Source organism: Saccopteryx bilineata, chromosome 2 (assembly GCF_036850765.1).
Source record: "Saccopteryx bilineata isolate mSacBil1 chromosome 2, mSacBil1_pri_phased_curated, whole genome shotgun sequence".
NCBI classification, from domain to species: domain Eukaryota; kingdom Metazoa; phylum Chordata; class Mammalia; order Chiroptera; family Emballonuridae; genus Saccopteryx; species Saccopteryx bilineata.
The window spans coordinates 326,169,157-326,184,351 of NC_089491.1; the positions used below are offsets into that span (position 1 = coordinate 326,169,157).

At 33.6% G+C, this 15,195-nt stretch overlaps 1 protein-coding gene across 1 annotated transcript in view; it reads left to right on the forward strand.

The window, feature by feature from the left end:
• The window catches only part of KCND2 (potassium voltage-gated channel subfamily D member 2), a 544,708-nt gene that overhangs the window by 59,192 nt on the left and 470,321 nt on the right, over positions 1-15,195 (forward strand). The gene's annotated exons all lie outside the window — the stretch shown is intronic.

Here is a 15,195-nt window from a genome sequence, read left to right on the forward strand (position 1 = left end):
AGATTATGTTAATTTTTCTTTCAGCTACTATTTTTCAGCCTTCTCTTTCCATGGCATTACTATATGGAAGCATTAGAGCATTTGGTTTTATAATGTGTGAACCGTAATTCCCTTCCATTAACCTAGTTAATAGGAGAATTCAAATACCTTTGTTCCTGAATGAACCTTAAATTTACTGACCTGTCTTTTTTCATATTTCTTACATGGCTCTAAATATAATCTTAGGCATCCCACGAAAATCACCGTGTAGTAATAAGGGACTAGGCATGAAGCTATTTTTTGTATTTAAATGATAAACTCTGGAATAGTAATACAGTGCACCAAATTATACTTTTGTTAAAAATCTAAGCTAAAAATAGGACATAGACCTTATATTCACTATTCTATTCCATATATTTCTTATATTACAAGACTTTCTTATTAACATCAAACACAGGTTCTGGGCATTTAAATTTCTTCATAAGGTAGATAAGCTTTTCAAAATATTGGATATGAAATAGAAGGGGAATGGAATATAGAAGCAAATTTTCTGGTTCTAAAAGTAGGTCATAATGCATCAGAGGGAACTCTTTGTAAAGTATATGATTGTCTAATCCTTATGCTGTACACCCGAAACCAATACAAAATAATACTGAAAGTTAACTCTAATTGAAAAAATAAAAATAAATTAATTGAAAATAAAAACAAATAAAGGTGGGTCACAATAAATAACACTATAGTTAGTTTACCTGTAATATACCATGTTTTCTATCTTCTTCCTGATTTAAGCCTTTGAAACAACAAAGTCTTCTTGTAATCACTTAAAAACATCCTCTCAATAACTATATTGTCGAGTCATAACATTAAATTTTTCTCTAAACTAAAAATTAATATACCTTTATTCCCTGAAGACTTATATGTAAACACTTTTGCCCTTCATTTAATGTAGTAGAAGTCATATAATCAATACTATACTTCATGTTTCTATCTATATATGCATATGCTAATTAGTTTCATAATATGTCTTAAACCATGAAGTGTATTTTTTTAACTTCCACATTTCAGTTGGTTAGCACTTAAAAGGTCCTGACCCCAATTCCAGTGTGTAGAAAGCGGGGTTCCCAACACGTTCAGCAAGACATGCTCCAGGTGCCAGCCGAGTGTCACACATACAATCCAACTGAACTCGGACACTGTCTGCCCTGAAATGGCACCAGATGACACAGACTAAGGGCTCGATCCTTCAGGACTGTACCCTTTACCCCACATCAGATGTCAGTAGCAAGCTCTGGTGCCTGTATTTCTGACTGACTGACTGACTGACGGACTGACTGACTAGAAATCAGAGGTTTCCATGACCATTCCCTTGGGTTAGGGGAATTTGCTAGAGGAGTTCACAGAGCTCAGAAAAACACTTGCTTCCTAGATCACTGGTTTATTATGAAGGGGTATAGCTCAGGCACAGGTAAATGGAAGGGATGTGTGAGGCGACGGATGGGATGGGAACCAGGTGCAGAGCATCCAGACCCTGTCCAGGCTCTGCTGCTCTCCTCCAACGCTCCCGTGGTCACCGACTGGGAAGCCCTCCAGACCCCATCCTTTGAGTTTTCATGGAGGCTTCACTACAGAGGTAGGATTGATTAAATAACTGACCGTTTGTGATTGAACTCAACCTCCAGTCGTATTGGCTCCACTCGTAACTTGGCTCATCCTTTGGTGTTTTTCAAAAGTCACCTCATCAAAATAACAAAAACATTTTTATCGCTCTCAACACAGAACAGTGATTTTCAACCTCTTTCATTTCGGGGCATATATAAACCAATTACTAAAATTCTGTGGCACACCAAAAATATATTATTTATTTTTTTGATCAGATAAAAAATAGGCATAATTTTGATTTCTTCACACTAATAGCTAATGTTGTCTTGGCTGTTGTCGTTTTTTATTTAACAATCTAAGGGAAAAGAGGTCTGTGCCCCTGCTTAAATAAGAACTGCATATTTTAGAAATTCTTGCGGGCACTGGCGGGGTAGCGGCATCGTCCCAATGCGCCAGGGTTGCGCGTTTGCTCCTGGGTTAGGGCCCATAGCGAAGTCAACCAGTGGATGCGTGGGTGAGTGGAGCAACAAACTGATGTTTCTCTTTCTTTCTCTCTTTCCCTCCTTCTCTCTAAAATCCATAAAAAAGAAAAGGAAAAAACTTCTGGCAGCACAGCAGTGTGTCATCGCACACTGGTTAAAAAATTCCAAGGGTTCTGGGAGTTGTGAACCAGGAACCATGATGAACACCGAATATGTAGGGGAAATATATTTTGGTCATCTGAACAATAGATTCTTTTTTCTTATAAGTTACAATATTGCAATATTAAATATTTAAGTACTCTAGGCTATGCAAATACAAAAGGAAGACATTTTTTGTTTGTTTGTTTTAACAAGAAATATAGAAATTGAAATTCATTGAGTCAATTAACCCCCTTCAAGCTTTTTTGTCAGCTGGTACTATGGGCATAATTTTAGCATGGTAGGTATGTGCCAGGCACTACATAAGCACAAGTATTGAGGAGTTGACACACACGTAACATAGTAAGTTTAAGGATAACAATGGCTTATGTGACAGTATAGGAGTGTTATAAAGGAAAGAGGGAGCATACTTCAGGGGGACTTAAGCAAAGATTCACAAAGAAATGTCACGTTAGCTTGGCCTGGTAGAATGAATGTGACACTGCCATGTGTTCAAGATGGACAAAAGTGTGAAAAGACTAGCAGATGCAAAACCTAGAAGTGTGTGAATGCGGTATGCCTATGCACATGGTTCGGTGTGCTGTGAAGCTTATAGCGTAGCCAAGGCAAAGTCACATACATAGGCAGCAAATAAGTAAAGTACCTCTCTAATCTACAAAAGGCCCTTTATATTTTTCTGTCCAAGAAAGGGACTCACCAAGGGATTTCAATATAAGAAGTAACAGTGTGACTGCACTTTGGAAAATTGATTGAAGTAGAATGGCTTGAAATTGAAGCAGAAGAGCAAATTAAGAGTTTATTGCAATGGCTTGAAAAAAAAGAAGATGGGAGTGAAGATGTTTAAGAGAGATGTATTTAGAAAGTAGAAACAAAGGGATGGATTGACTAACAGAAAATGAAGGAACACTCTTGCTCTGTCTCTCACTGGTTTGATATACTCGCGGCTAGAACAAGACAAAAAATGTAAGAAAGTCAGGTTTGTGAAGAACAGAAGGTCATTTTTGGATATATTAAGGCTAAATGATCTGTGGAAAAGTTTGATACCTAAATTAAAGATCTTATAAATGAAGGATTGTTCACTGGACCTGTGAGCTGTGCTCAGAGTCCATCTCCAAAGTGCAATGTGTGAGAATGCCCACCCCTCCATACCTCGTAGCCTTAACTGCTACCATTTCCATCATGTATTATGCATTTATTAGTTAGTTTACTCAAGAGGTATCTATATATTTTGTTATGTGGACACATGAGTGTACCATTAAAGACCATAATCCAACCTTCCACTATTTTAATTTAGCAAGGAATACTACAAAGTAAACTAATAATCACAGTACAGTATGGTAGGGGAAGATTTACTGAATGAGAAAATAGTAGTTTAGTGTTGAATGTACAGTTATATGATTATTAAGACAAATATTTAATTATTAAATACTTGTATTTCTATATATGATTATTCGGTGTACATCTTTGGACCATTTTTTTTTGTTAGAAAATTAATTATTTTAAACATAATTTGTCTAAGGTTTTTGTTTTGTGACATTAATATGCTTTGCTTATTGAAAATGTTATTGGTCACTTTTTATCTTTTAATATTATTTGGTTTAATTCTGTTTTGATAGCATGGGTTTACATTTTGAATAAAAATATCTCTGAGATGGAGCTTACTGTGTGAAAGTATATTGAGTTGAGCCTAACAGAGGATACGCACATCAACACTTTTCCTTTTTCATTTTTTTTGAGTTTTCTCTCTAGACCCTTTCATTATATAAAACTGTCTAATGTTCTACTTTTATCAACACATTTGTTCTTTTTCCATACTTGATACTTCACTGGAGAAGAATAAATTCAAAGATTTATGAGCATTAAATGATTAATATGGTAAGTATATTGGAGGCAATGCAGGGTTCTGTGTAGCTTTGTGAAGAAAGTTTTGTGTCAGAGGAAGTAAACTATCTGGATTGTGAAGGGCTTCTTGTACTTTAGTAAGAAACTTCATCGTTTTGGGTTTTTTTTTGTATGTTTTTAATTTTTGGTTATGCATTGAAACATACCAATCATTTTAATCATAAGAATAATATGGACACACAATTTCATTTTTTGTTATGCATTGAGACATGCCAATCATTTTAATCATGAGAATAATATGGACACAAAATTTGATTCTTTTTATATAAGAAATGATGTACTAAAGAGGAAAGATGTGGAACATATTATTGCATGCTTATTTTAGTACTAAATAGAGTTATTAAAATCTGATTTATTCACGTGTATGCTGTGTGTGTGTGCACGTGTTGTATGTGATGCTAAAATATACATGTTGAGTGTTTACATTTTGTGAGGAGATATAGAGGGTGTCTGGAAAAGATGCAGAACTCTTATAGAAAATATACTGAAATAAGACAGGTTAGTGCTTATTTATGTTGATGAAAACTGATTATTGGGAATTAAGAGCAGAACACCTGCTGAGCAGGAATGGGAAGATTAGAGTCATTTTTCTTCTCCAAATGTCAGTATATCCATTCTAGCAACCATGCTTTTGAAAAAAACAATCTTTATTGTCAGTTTTTTCAAAAGCTAATTAGTAATAAGGAAAAGAATGTGCAAGATGAGTTCATGTAGGGAAATGCGTGTGTTAAAAATGGAAAACATACCAGGATTAACGAAGTGCATGCTATACATGGTAAAATTAATGCTTGCAATAAAAACAAAGAACACATATTTGTCAAGCAACACAAACAATTCTGGAGGTCTAGGTTTTCATCCGGAACATGCCAAATATGCTTTTAGTGAGATATATATTTTTAAAACTATAAATGACAAGGTGAGATTGAATGAGTTTAAGAAACATTTTAATAATATATTTGGAGCTGACAGAAGATGCAAAAATGGAAGATATTAAGAAGTGTAAAGAAAGGCAATTTGTATAATAAAAAGAAAGAAGAAGGCTGATAGAATAGTTTAACCCACACCATCAAGTTTTGGGACATATGTATTTTATAGTTTCTATAAGATCCCAAAGAAAAGCTATCATAAAACATCTGTAATATAATCAAAATAATGATTTACTGGAAAAAGAAACTAGAAAATATAGGTGGAAGTTAATGATAATGGGCTTGGGTCATATTAATTGTCCTTATTTATTTAGTCATTCTAAATTTTTTAACATAATAACTTGGCAAAGAATCATTACTTCTCTGAGAACCAATTCCAGTTTTTATGGTACAATTTTAAATCTCTATTTTTCCATTAATTAATTTTTGTTACTAAGTAAAGAAAACCTAATTTTAGGTGAAATAAATCCATATTTCAATGAGAAAAATCTTTTTTTAAAAGCATAACTGAAATTATTGGCACATAAAATAATCTAACTCATAACACTTTATGTCAAATATAAGCTACCTTTGTTTAATAGGTTTTAGAAATATAAGTCTATTAGCACTCAGTTGTTTTAGGTTTCTTCCATTGTAGGTGAAGAAACTGAGAACGAGTGACATTAAATGCGTCACATGTACTAACACATATGGTCAGTGACAAGATTTGGGCACAGGCCAACTTCTTTCCCTTGTATAGGGCCCTTCTTCCCACACATCAGTGACTTCTATGTCGTATGTTAAGATTAGAGTATTTTAAAAGAAATAGTTCATAAAGCAAACAATGTGATTTCTGGTTATTATAATGTAATTTGTCTTGAGATTGTTATTCTCATCTTGCATAGTTTAAATAAGATTTTGTGTACACTTCAGACATTCTTTTTTCCATTTAAGGAAGACAATATTTATTTTAATTTTGTCTCTTCCTTCGTCCAACATTGAGATTTTTGTGTCCTGTTCTCTGGGTGTTAGGTCATTGTAAGAATGAAAAATGATACTTCTCTCTTTGTCAGCTACTTAGTTAACATTTCCTATGACTTGAGAAAAACTGTTAACATTTAAAAATAGAATCAGCCATTTGAAAGCAAATAAACAGGGTCAACTTGGAATGAGATCATTGGTGATTAATATTGATGTAATGGCATTAATACGTGTTGTGATATGGGGTAGACCTTTGGTCAAAGGAGCCCACTTCTTATAGCAGGAAAGCAAAGCTGACATCAAAGAGAAAGCAGGAGAACAGTAAGTAGTTCAATTACCAGTGAAATTAAGAAATCTTGTTTCAAAGTTTTTCTTAATTGTACAAACTGATTTCTTTAAAGACACAGGTTTGATAAATTACATGTGGTTGGACTCACACAAAAGCATAAATATGAAAGCCTCTCTGGTCACAGTTTAAGTTGATATATTATTAAAATATTAGTTGTATATAAATTTAAATATTTATATTGAATAAATATATGCATGTCTATTCATGTATTAAATATGCACTTCCTTAATTAGGAAAAACTGATACAGAATCCCTGTGTGCACACATGTTACCTTCTCTTCTTTGAGCTGCTGGATTAGAACACTCTGACAAATGAATGTAACCTTCTTAGTATAGTTCATTAATAAATGTTTCATTACTTTATGACAGAAAGATAGAAAAATGACACATTTTATATTTGAACATAAGCCTCTGGTCAAAAAAAGCACAAATTTCTGACTTAATTCCAAAAAAATTTAAAAAAAAAAAGGTGATTACTTGTAATAGCCACATTAATCTTTTTTCTTTAAATGATGCATTGAATTACAACAATATGCATATATTTATGCATAAACATCCATGCATCTTTATAGTTATAGGAGTAAAATCAATAATTGGTAGTCTACTACCACTGTAGGGAAAGTATGTTCTATTTTGTCTTTTTTTTTAACAGAGACAGAGAGAGAGTCAGAGAGAGGGATAGATAGGGACAGACAGGCAGGAACAGAGAGAGATGAGAAGCATCAATCATCAGTTTTTTTGTTGTGACACCTTAGTTGTTCATTGATTACTTTCTCATATGTGCCTTGACCGTATTTTTTCTTTTAAATGGAGAATTAGCAGAACTTTTCAAGGACGTAGTAGGTAATTATAATTATATTCAACTAGAATAGAGATATAAAATAATACCTCAAAGTAATACTTCTTCATTTTTTTTGGGGGGGAGATAGAGACATGAAAAGAGAGAGAAGAGGAGAGATGAGAAGCATCAACTTCTAGTTGCTTTGTTTTACTTGTTTATTGATTGTTTTTTACATGTGCCTTGACAAGGATGGGGAGGACTCAAGCTGAGCTAGTGACCCCTTGCTCAAGTCAGTGACCTTAGGCTCGAAGTCAGTGACCTAGGGATCATGTTAGTGATCCCATGCTCAAGCTGAGGAGCCTAAACTCTTACTGGCCACCTCAGAGTATCCAAAGGAGCCCTTGGTGCCCTGATTTGACATTCTATTCCCAGTGCCACCACTAGTCAGGCAATATGGTCTATCTTGATTACTGTTTTATACACCGCACCACTGAAATACATGCCTACACAGAAATAGGCATTCAATAAAAACTGATGAGTGAATGAATGTCAGGCACTGAACTGTAAAATAGGTATATTACTGGGAACCATAATAAGCAAGTCAGCTGCTTTACTGTCTGGCTCAGAGGGTGAGTGTAGTGTAAAAAATTCAAACACTAAATACACCAATATATATTTAGTGACAACTGAGTTAAGTGATAGGAAGAAAAAAAATGACATATTTTTCAAATTTGATCATGTTACTCTAGATAATAAATCTGTCTTCCACATTGCCATAAAATATTCAATCTACAAAGTGCACTAAATTGCTTAAGTTTAGACTCAAAAGGAAGAACGATAATATAATCAATGACTTTTCTGGCAGGCTTTATTCTAGAAATAAGGGTGTGAATTTGAACATGGTTACCTATAGTGACGTATTAGCATGGAGGATCTTTATAAAGATTACAGGTGGTATTATAGAGAAGTTACATCAAACCTTTAAGATGTTGATGTTTCAATGTGAGTTTTAACACATAACTCTAAGAAGAAACCTTAATTATCACTAAATTCAGAATGTTCTTAAATGTTTTCATCTTTGCATTTATCTAAAATATTTCCTATATCAAGTAGTTAACATTTAGCATCCCATCTTTCTCTCTTGTATCAAGAGTTACTCTCCCAAAATGTTAAATAGGAGGATTCTTAAGATTATAGACGAAGTTTTGTTTACTGAAATCAAGCACAAATTGCAGCAACTAAAGAAATTTATGAATTAATAAAAGTATAGGAAATAATTCACTCTAATATGAGGCACATAATATGCTGTTGGACACCTTTAGAGCCTTCCTTGTAAATAGTCAACTCTGCTTTAATCATGAAGGAATAGAAAATATGCAAACTCATATTTGTGAAAGAAATACTGAGACAATCACTTTCAGTACAGAAAGTGCTTCCTTTTAAAAAGTTTTAAGCTTAACCTTTTAAAAACTAAACTGTTTCTGATTATTGAAAAATGTTTGAAATTTATTTTTTAATTGATTGATATATGCAACTTTGTGAACATATTTATTACATTACATGATCAACTTTCCAGTGGGTCCTTTCTTCTTTGGTTGAGTTTGAGAGCACGCCACAGCAACTATGTCACTAAATCTACAGATTTGGATTGCCCCAGATCTCATTGAACACCTAGCAAGAACTTCAAAAACTAAATGCTTACCAAGACATAATATCAAGACTTAATATTAGTGGTAGAGTGTTGACCTGGTGTGTGGAAGTCCCAAGTTGGATTCCCAGAGAAGGCACACAGGAGAATTGACCTTCTGCTTCTCTTTACCTCTCCCTCCCCTTCTCTCTTTTTCTCTCTTTCCCTCCTGCAGCCATGGCTGGATTTGTTTGACTTGTTAACCTTGAGAGGATGGCTCTGTGGACCCTCCACTTCAGGTGCTAAAAATAGCTTTGTTGCAAACATGGCCCCAGATGGGCAGAGCATCGGTCCCAGATGGGGGTAGCTGAGTGGATCCCAGTTGGGGCACATGAAGGAGTTTGTTTCTCTATCTCCCCTCCTTTTACTTAAAATAAAAAAAGAAGACACAATATCTTAATTTCACTCAGTTACTATCTGCAATTACTCTGTTTACAATAGTCTTTGTATTTTATTTGTATTTCATGATATAATATCAGGGTCTTCACAACTGGACTCGGACATAGCAGTCATTCCTGATAGACTATCCATTGCTTAGTTCCAAAGAATACAAGACTGCTCTTATGAAGATTTGCTAAGTGCTTAGGAAGTAATTCATTATTAAGCTTTTACTCAGTATTTGGCAATATCTATTGAATATTAACTTTATGCTAGACTCTGTGCATTATTTCATTTAATTTTCAGAGATACCCTATTGAGTAGACACTATATATTATTCTAATTTTGTAGCTAAGGAACCAGGTGGTTATAGAGATAATGTAATTTGCCAACAACCATGTAGCTAGATCTGTAAATAGTAAAACTGGGTATTAAACCAGCATTGTCTGTTTCCAAAGAAAGCATACTTAAAGATTGCACTATGGATAATAGATAGATATGTTGAATTCCAGCCACAAGAGGACATAGTTTAATTTAAATAATGAATATATGCATGTATGAAAGAATGAATGATGGAGAAAATTAGTACATAAAATGTATCTTAACACTATAGAAAGGTCAGAAAATATTATCAAGAAATGTGATAAATATCTAATCTATAGTTTTTTATCATTCATTTTTACATTTTGGTGCTTAGCTTTAAAATAGCAAAATAATTATCTGAGTTTATGTATTAGAAACCTGGGCATCTACAGTGTTTCTCTCAGGTAGGAAGAATTTAACTATTCATTCAAATGTGTTTTAGTTATATATTTCTTATATAGATAAATTATGGGGTAGGTAGGTGATACTTCCTTTAATATGTATTTAATATTTGTAAACCCCAGCTATTATTACATTGTGTTTTTACCTCACTAAAGTCACTTGGGAAATGCCATAAAAATATCTCACTAGAAATTTTTCAGTTGGTTATTTATTTGTTCTTTCTTAATTCAATTTTGAACCCCCTTAATCTGTTAATGGTCAGCTACTGCAATTTACTGTCAGGGATAGAAAAAAAATAGTTACAGAAGAAACTGTAAGATAATCAAAATATAACTAGCTTAGTATGTATTTATACCCATGTGTACTTTCTGATTCAGAACTTTAATGTGAATTTTTCTTGCTATTTGAAATTTAAGTTAAATCTCCCAAGACTATTCTGACACTGTTTTTATCAACACTCAAAATTTATTGAATCTTACAGAAAAAAAATTCTTGCTTTTCCTAATAGAAAATGGAGGATTTTTGTTTAATAAAATGAGAATATACATTATTTTCTGTTCATTTTGTCTCTTTCAAAATAACAATCCTACTTTCTCGAGACATTTTTGAAAATAAATGTTTTTGAGTTCCTAAATTTAAAATAATTTGATAAAAATTTTTCAAATTATCCTGAAACTGCCAATTCTAGACTCCAATTACTGTGTAGGCCATGAAAGGAAGTTCTTTCTGCTATAATCTACACAATTAAAAGTTTTTTCTTAAAGTCCAGTGAATTTCTGAATTTACAAATATGTGAAAAAGACTTCCTGATTGTGCTGCAAATTTGTTGAAGACTCATGTTGTTTAATTATTCATGACTTTCAAATTGGCTATATTACAATTAATTTTACATCTTTAGATTATTAAATAGAATGCAATGCTTCATTAATATTCAGCACTGATAAGTGTTTTCCATTTTTTAATGAGTCTTGTTTTGCTATAAATAAAACAAGATCTATAGAAAGAGTATATAGATCCAGTGTTTAGAACTAAACACCTCTGGTTGAAACCTCATCTCCCCATTCATGAGATATGTAAAGTTTGGGCAAGTTGCTTAAATTTTCTGTGTTACTGTCTTCCTCTGTAAAATGAGGATCATAAAATACCTACTGCAGAGAGATGTCATCAGAACAAAATGAGTCCATCTATTTTAAATACTCAGAAAAGTGCCTGACACATTTTTTAAAAATCAGTGTTAGTGAACATTACTATTCTCAATATTGACTTTTTTTGGTCAAACTTAAACAGAAAAGCAGCTGAAATAATAAAAAATAAAAGGCATAAGAAACTGTGGTCATGATTCAAATAAAAAATAATAGATGAGTTCTATTTTAGAGTGTGAAAAATTGTAGAACAATCATACAGGTGCAAATAAATTAATATATGTAAATATTTGGCTATGTCATTACTTTTTGTGCTACTGTTTCTAACTACAGTATGATGTTTTCAACATCTCAGAAAAGATTTAAAAAATAGATTATAAAGCATCAATGTTTTTAGCTATGCCAGATCCACATACAAACTTAACCAAAATTGAAATGAGGGGTGAATGGATTTCAAACTGATCTGAAAATAAAAAGAAAATTAAGCAGAAAAAAAGCTTTTAAAAAAATTGCACTGCATAGGCCAGGGGTCCCCAAACTTTTTACACAGGGGGCCAGTTCACTGTCCCTCAGACCATTGGAGGGCCAGCCTATAAAAAAAACTATGAACAAATCCCTATGCACACTGCACATATCTTATTTTAAAGTAAAAAAACAAAACGGGGACAAATATAACATTTAAAATAAAGAACAAGTAAATTTAAATCAACAAACTGACCAGTATTTCAATGAGAACTATGCTCCTCTCACTGACCACCAATGAAAGAGGTGCCCCTTCCGGAAGTGCGGTGGGGGCTGGATAAATGGTCTCAGGGGGCCACATGTGGCCCGCGGGGCTGTAGTTTGGGGACCCCTGGATAGGCCTTGGCCTGTTGGCTCAGTGAATAAAGTATGGCCTAGAATATGGATGTCCAGAGTTTGATTCCCAGTTAAGGAACACAAGAGAAGCGACCATCTGCTTATCTCTCCCTCCCTCTCTCCTTCTCTCTCTCTACTCCTCAGCCAATGGCTCTGTTGGTTCAAGCATCTGCCCCACACAGGTGTTGCTGGGTGAATCTCAGTTGAGGAGCATGAAGTAGTCTGTCTCTCCATCTCCCCTCCTCTTGCTTAAAAAAAAAAAAAAACCGAATTGCACTGTATGACTTTTTTGTTCTTAATCATTTCTTTAACATTTTAAAACAATATTATTTGCCTGTATTTTAGCTTTTGACATTATATTAGAGTTTAACAGCCATAATAACATGGAACATTTAAGGAAATGACATTTTTTTGCCAATTTAGATCTTAATCAAATGTCTTATTAAACATCCTCACTTTTAATAGAGAAAATGGATAGTAATATTTAAGCAAATTAATTTTTTAATTTAATTAACATATTAATTTGTTTTAATATGTTATAATTTTGTCATTTGTGGGTATAATTTATAATGTAAAGGATCAAAGAATAGATCTTTTGTTTTCATTTTTCCATAAAAATTATTGTTTTTAATGGTTCTATACTTTTATCTTGATAGTTTCAAACATTATTTTGCTCTTGTCCTAAGATCCCAGGAGTGTTTTCTCATTACAATAACAACAAAATAAGGAAAGAGGGAGTGAGGAACACATGTGTGTAGTTTAGAAAGGAATTAGAAATGTAGATTTCACTGGCATTTACCATATTTACAGAAATAGTCAGATTATGTGTTTTTTGCTTTGTTTTAGCTTTCATAACACCACAAGTAACTGAAGAAATTAACAATCTTTATAAAGTAGGAACTAAACTTATAATTTATCTTCTGAAAGAACATGTAATAATTTGTAATATTAAAAAAAATGCTGTCATAATAAATTATCTTTTGACTCCCCTGAAATAAGTGAAAGAATTCAAAGGACTTTCAAAAATCATCCTGACTCACTTCAATGAGTAATAGTCTCAAGATCCACCAATTTTGCCTCAAATAGTGCTATTTCATCCTTTCTTGTGGCCGAATAGTATTCCACTGTAGATGGACAATATATACATCTTCTTTATCCAATCACCCATCAAAGACAGTAAAGGGCATCAAATATATGTTGACAGAAAGAGACTAGACTTTGGGTGGTGAGCACATGCACAATAAATAGATGACTTATTATGAAACTGTACACTTGAAACTTACATAATGCTATTAAATAATATTGTCCCAATAAATTTAATTAAAAAGTGAAATAAAATATATATCACACTGATGTTTGGGTCACTCATTGAAGTACCATATTCTAAAATTTAAAAATACCTTGACTTTACCCAATTTTTCCTAGCAATAGCTCCCCTTTTGCTTTTCATTACTTCTTAAAACCTCTCATGCTCCTGCTCTACTTTAAATTTTTTCACCCCATTATCACCTCATTTTAGGGGGCAGGGATGTTGTGAAGGCATTCTGGATCTCCTCCTTACCTGACCTTTTGTTGCCTATGACACTTTTAACACCAGTGCCCCCGCTACATGCAGGCCCTGGTCAATTTAAGTTTTTACTATTTCCTCCAATACCTACTGCAGTGGTATTAGTAGAATGTAAAGTGAGCAAGTTAACCTCAGAAACAGCTCTTCAGTCCTGACAGGTTGACTCGGTAGAGCATCAGCTCCACATTTGGAAGTTCTGGGTTTGATTCCAGGTCACGGCACACAGGAGAGGCAACCATCTGATTCTCCACACCTCCCCCTTCTCTTTATCTCTCTCTCTTCTTCTCCTGTAGCCATGACTCTATTGGTCCTAACAAGTTGGCCCCAGGCACTGAGGATGGCTCCACGACATCTCCTCAGGATCTAAAATAGCTTGGGTGTTGAACAATGGAGAAGCAGCCCCAGATAGGCAGAGCATCGCCTGGTAGGGGGCTTGTGGGGTGAATCCCAGTTCAGTTCAGTGCATGTGGGTGGCTGTCTCTCTGCCTCCCCGCCTCTCACCTAATAAAATAAAATAAAAAAGAAAGAAAAAGAAACAGGTCTTTATCTTCCACCAGATGAAAACAACAATAAAATAATTACCGCCTGTGGAATTATCTTTAAAATGTTCTAAACTTTAAGCCAGTGATCTACTCCCGTTGCAGCCTAACAAAGCTGATTTTTCAGCATTGCCAAATGTGAGACATAAGGCAATACACCACATATATTTTATTCATGCTTAAAATCAATGATACATTTAGAAACAGGGTTGAAGAGACTAATTATGTCAAGTAAGAAAAAGTAGGTAAATGTCCTGGCATTTCTTGGAAGGTTCTTTATTAAATGTAAGAAACCCAAATGCAGTTAGTTTTTTTTTTTTTAATTTAATCAAGTAGTGCTTCCAGTATAACTGAATAGCTATTGAAGCCTTTCTATCCCGTACTTCACTGAATGTTTAATACCCTGGCATCCCAGTTTGAAGCTTCTTTTAAAGGACTCTTTCATAAAACTTGGGACAGAAACTGGCTCTCGAAGACCACATAGAGTGTTATACAAAAGAGAAACAAATTATAAAAGCTCAGTGTTACTTGGTTGTTTAAATTTTCTCCCTTTTTCTTTTTCTTTCTTTTTTTTTTTTTTGGAAAGAAATTGAGATTAATCACTGACCTACTTTAGTTTATAGAACCTAAATAGTTGACAATTTTATATAAATGGTCACCTAAAATCATTTTGTACATGAAAAGAGAACTAGACAGTCTTTTGAAATTAGAAGAAGAGAAATTTAGAGAATATAATAAAGACAATTTACTTAACACATCCAAAATCATTTCACTTCACACATTATTTTAAATTATGCAAATCAATACAGCCATCCTGCATTGTTGTGAACAGCCTTCGGTTTTTTGGGTATCTTTAAAACTTGACCTTCATCTGGGGTGTTTCATGTAGTATTGTCTCCGGATTGGAAGAGCACAGGGCTGGAAGAACAGAGACCAGGCTCTGATTTCATTGCAGCCACTTGCTTATCATGTTTTTTATGTGTTATAAAAAATTGAGGCTCAGCAGAATTATGTTATCTGTAAAAGGGGTTAATCAGTCATTCCTTGACTTCTCCATAGGTTTGTTACAAGGATTAAATTAAATCCTGTTTGTTTTCAAATTGTAAAGCATTTCTCATAATC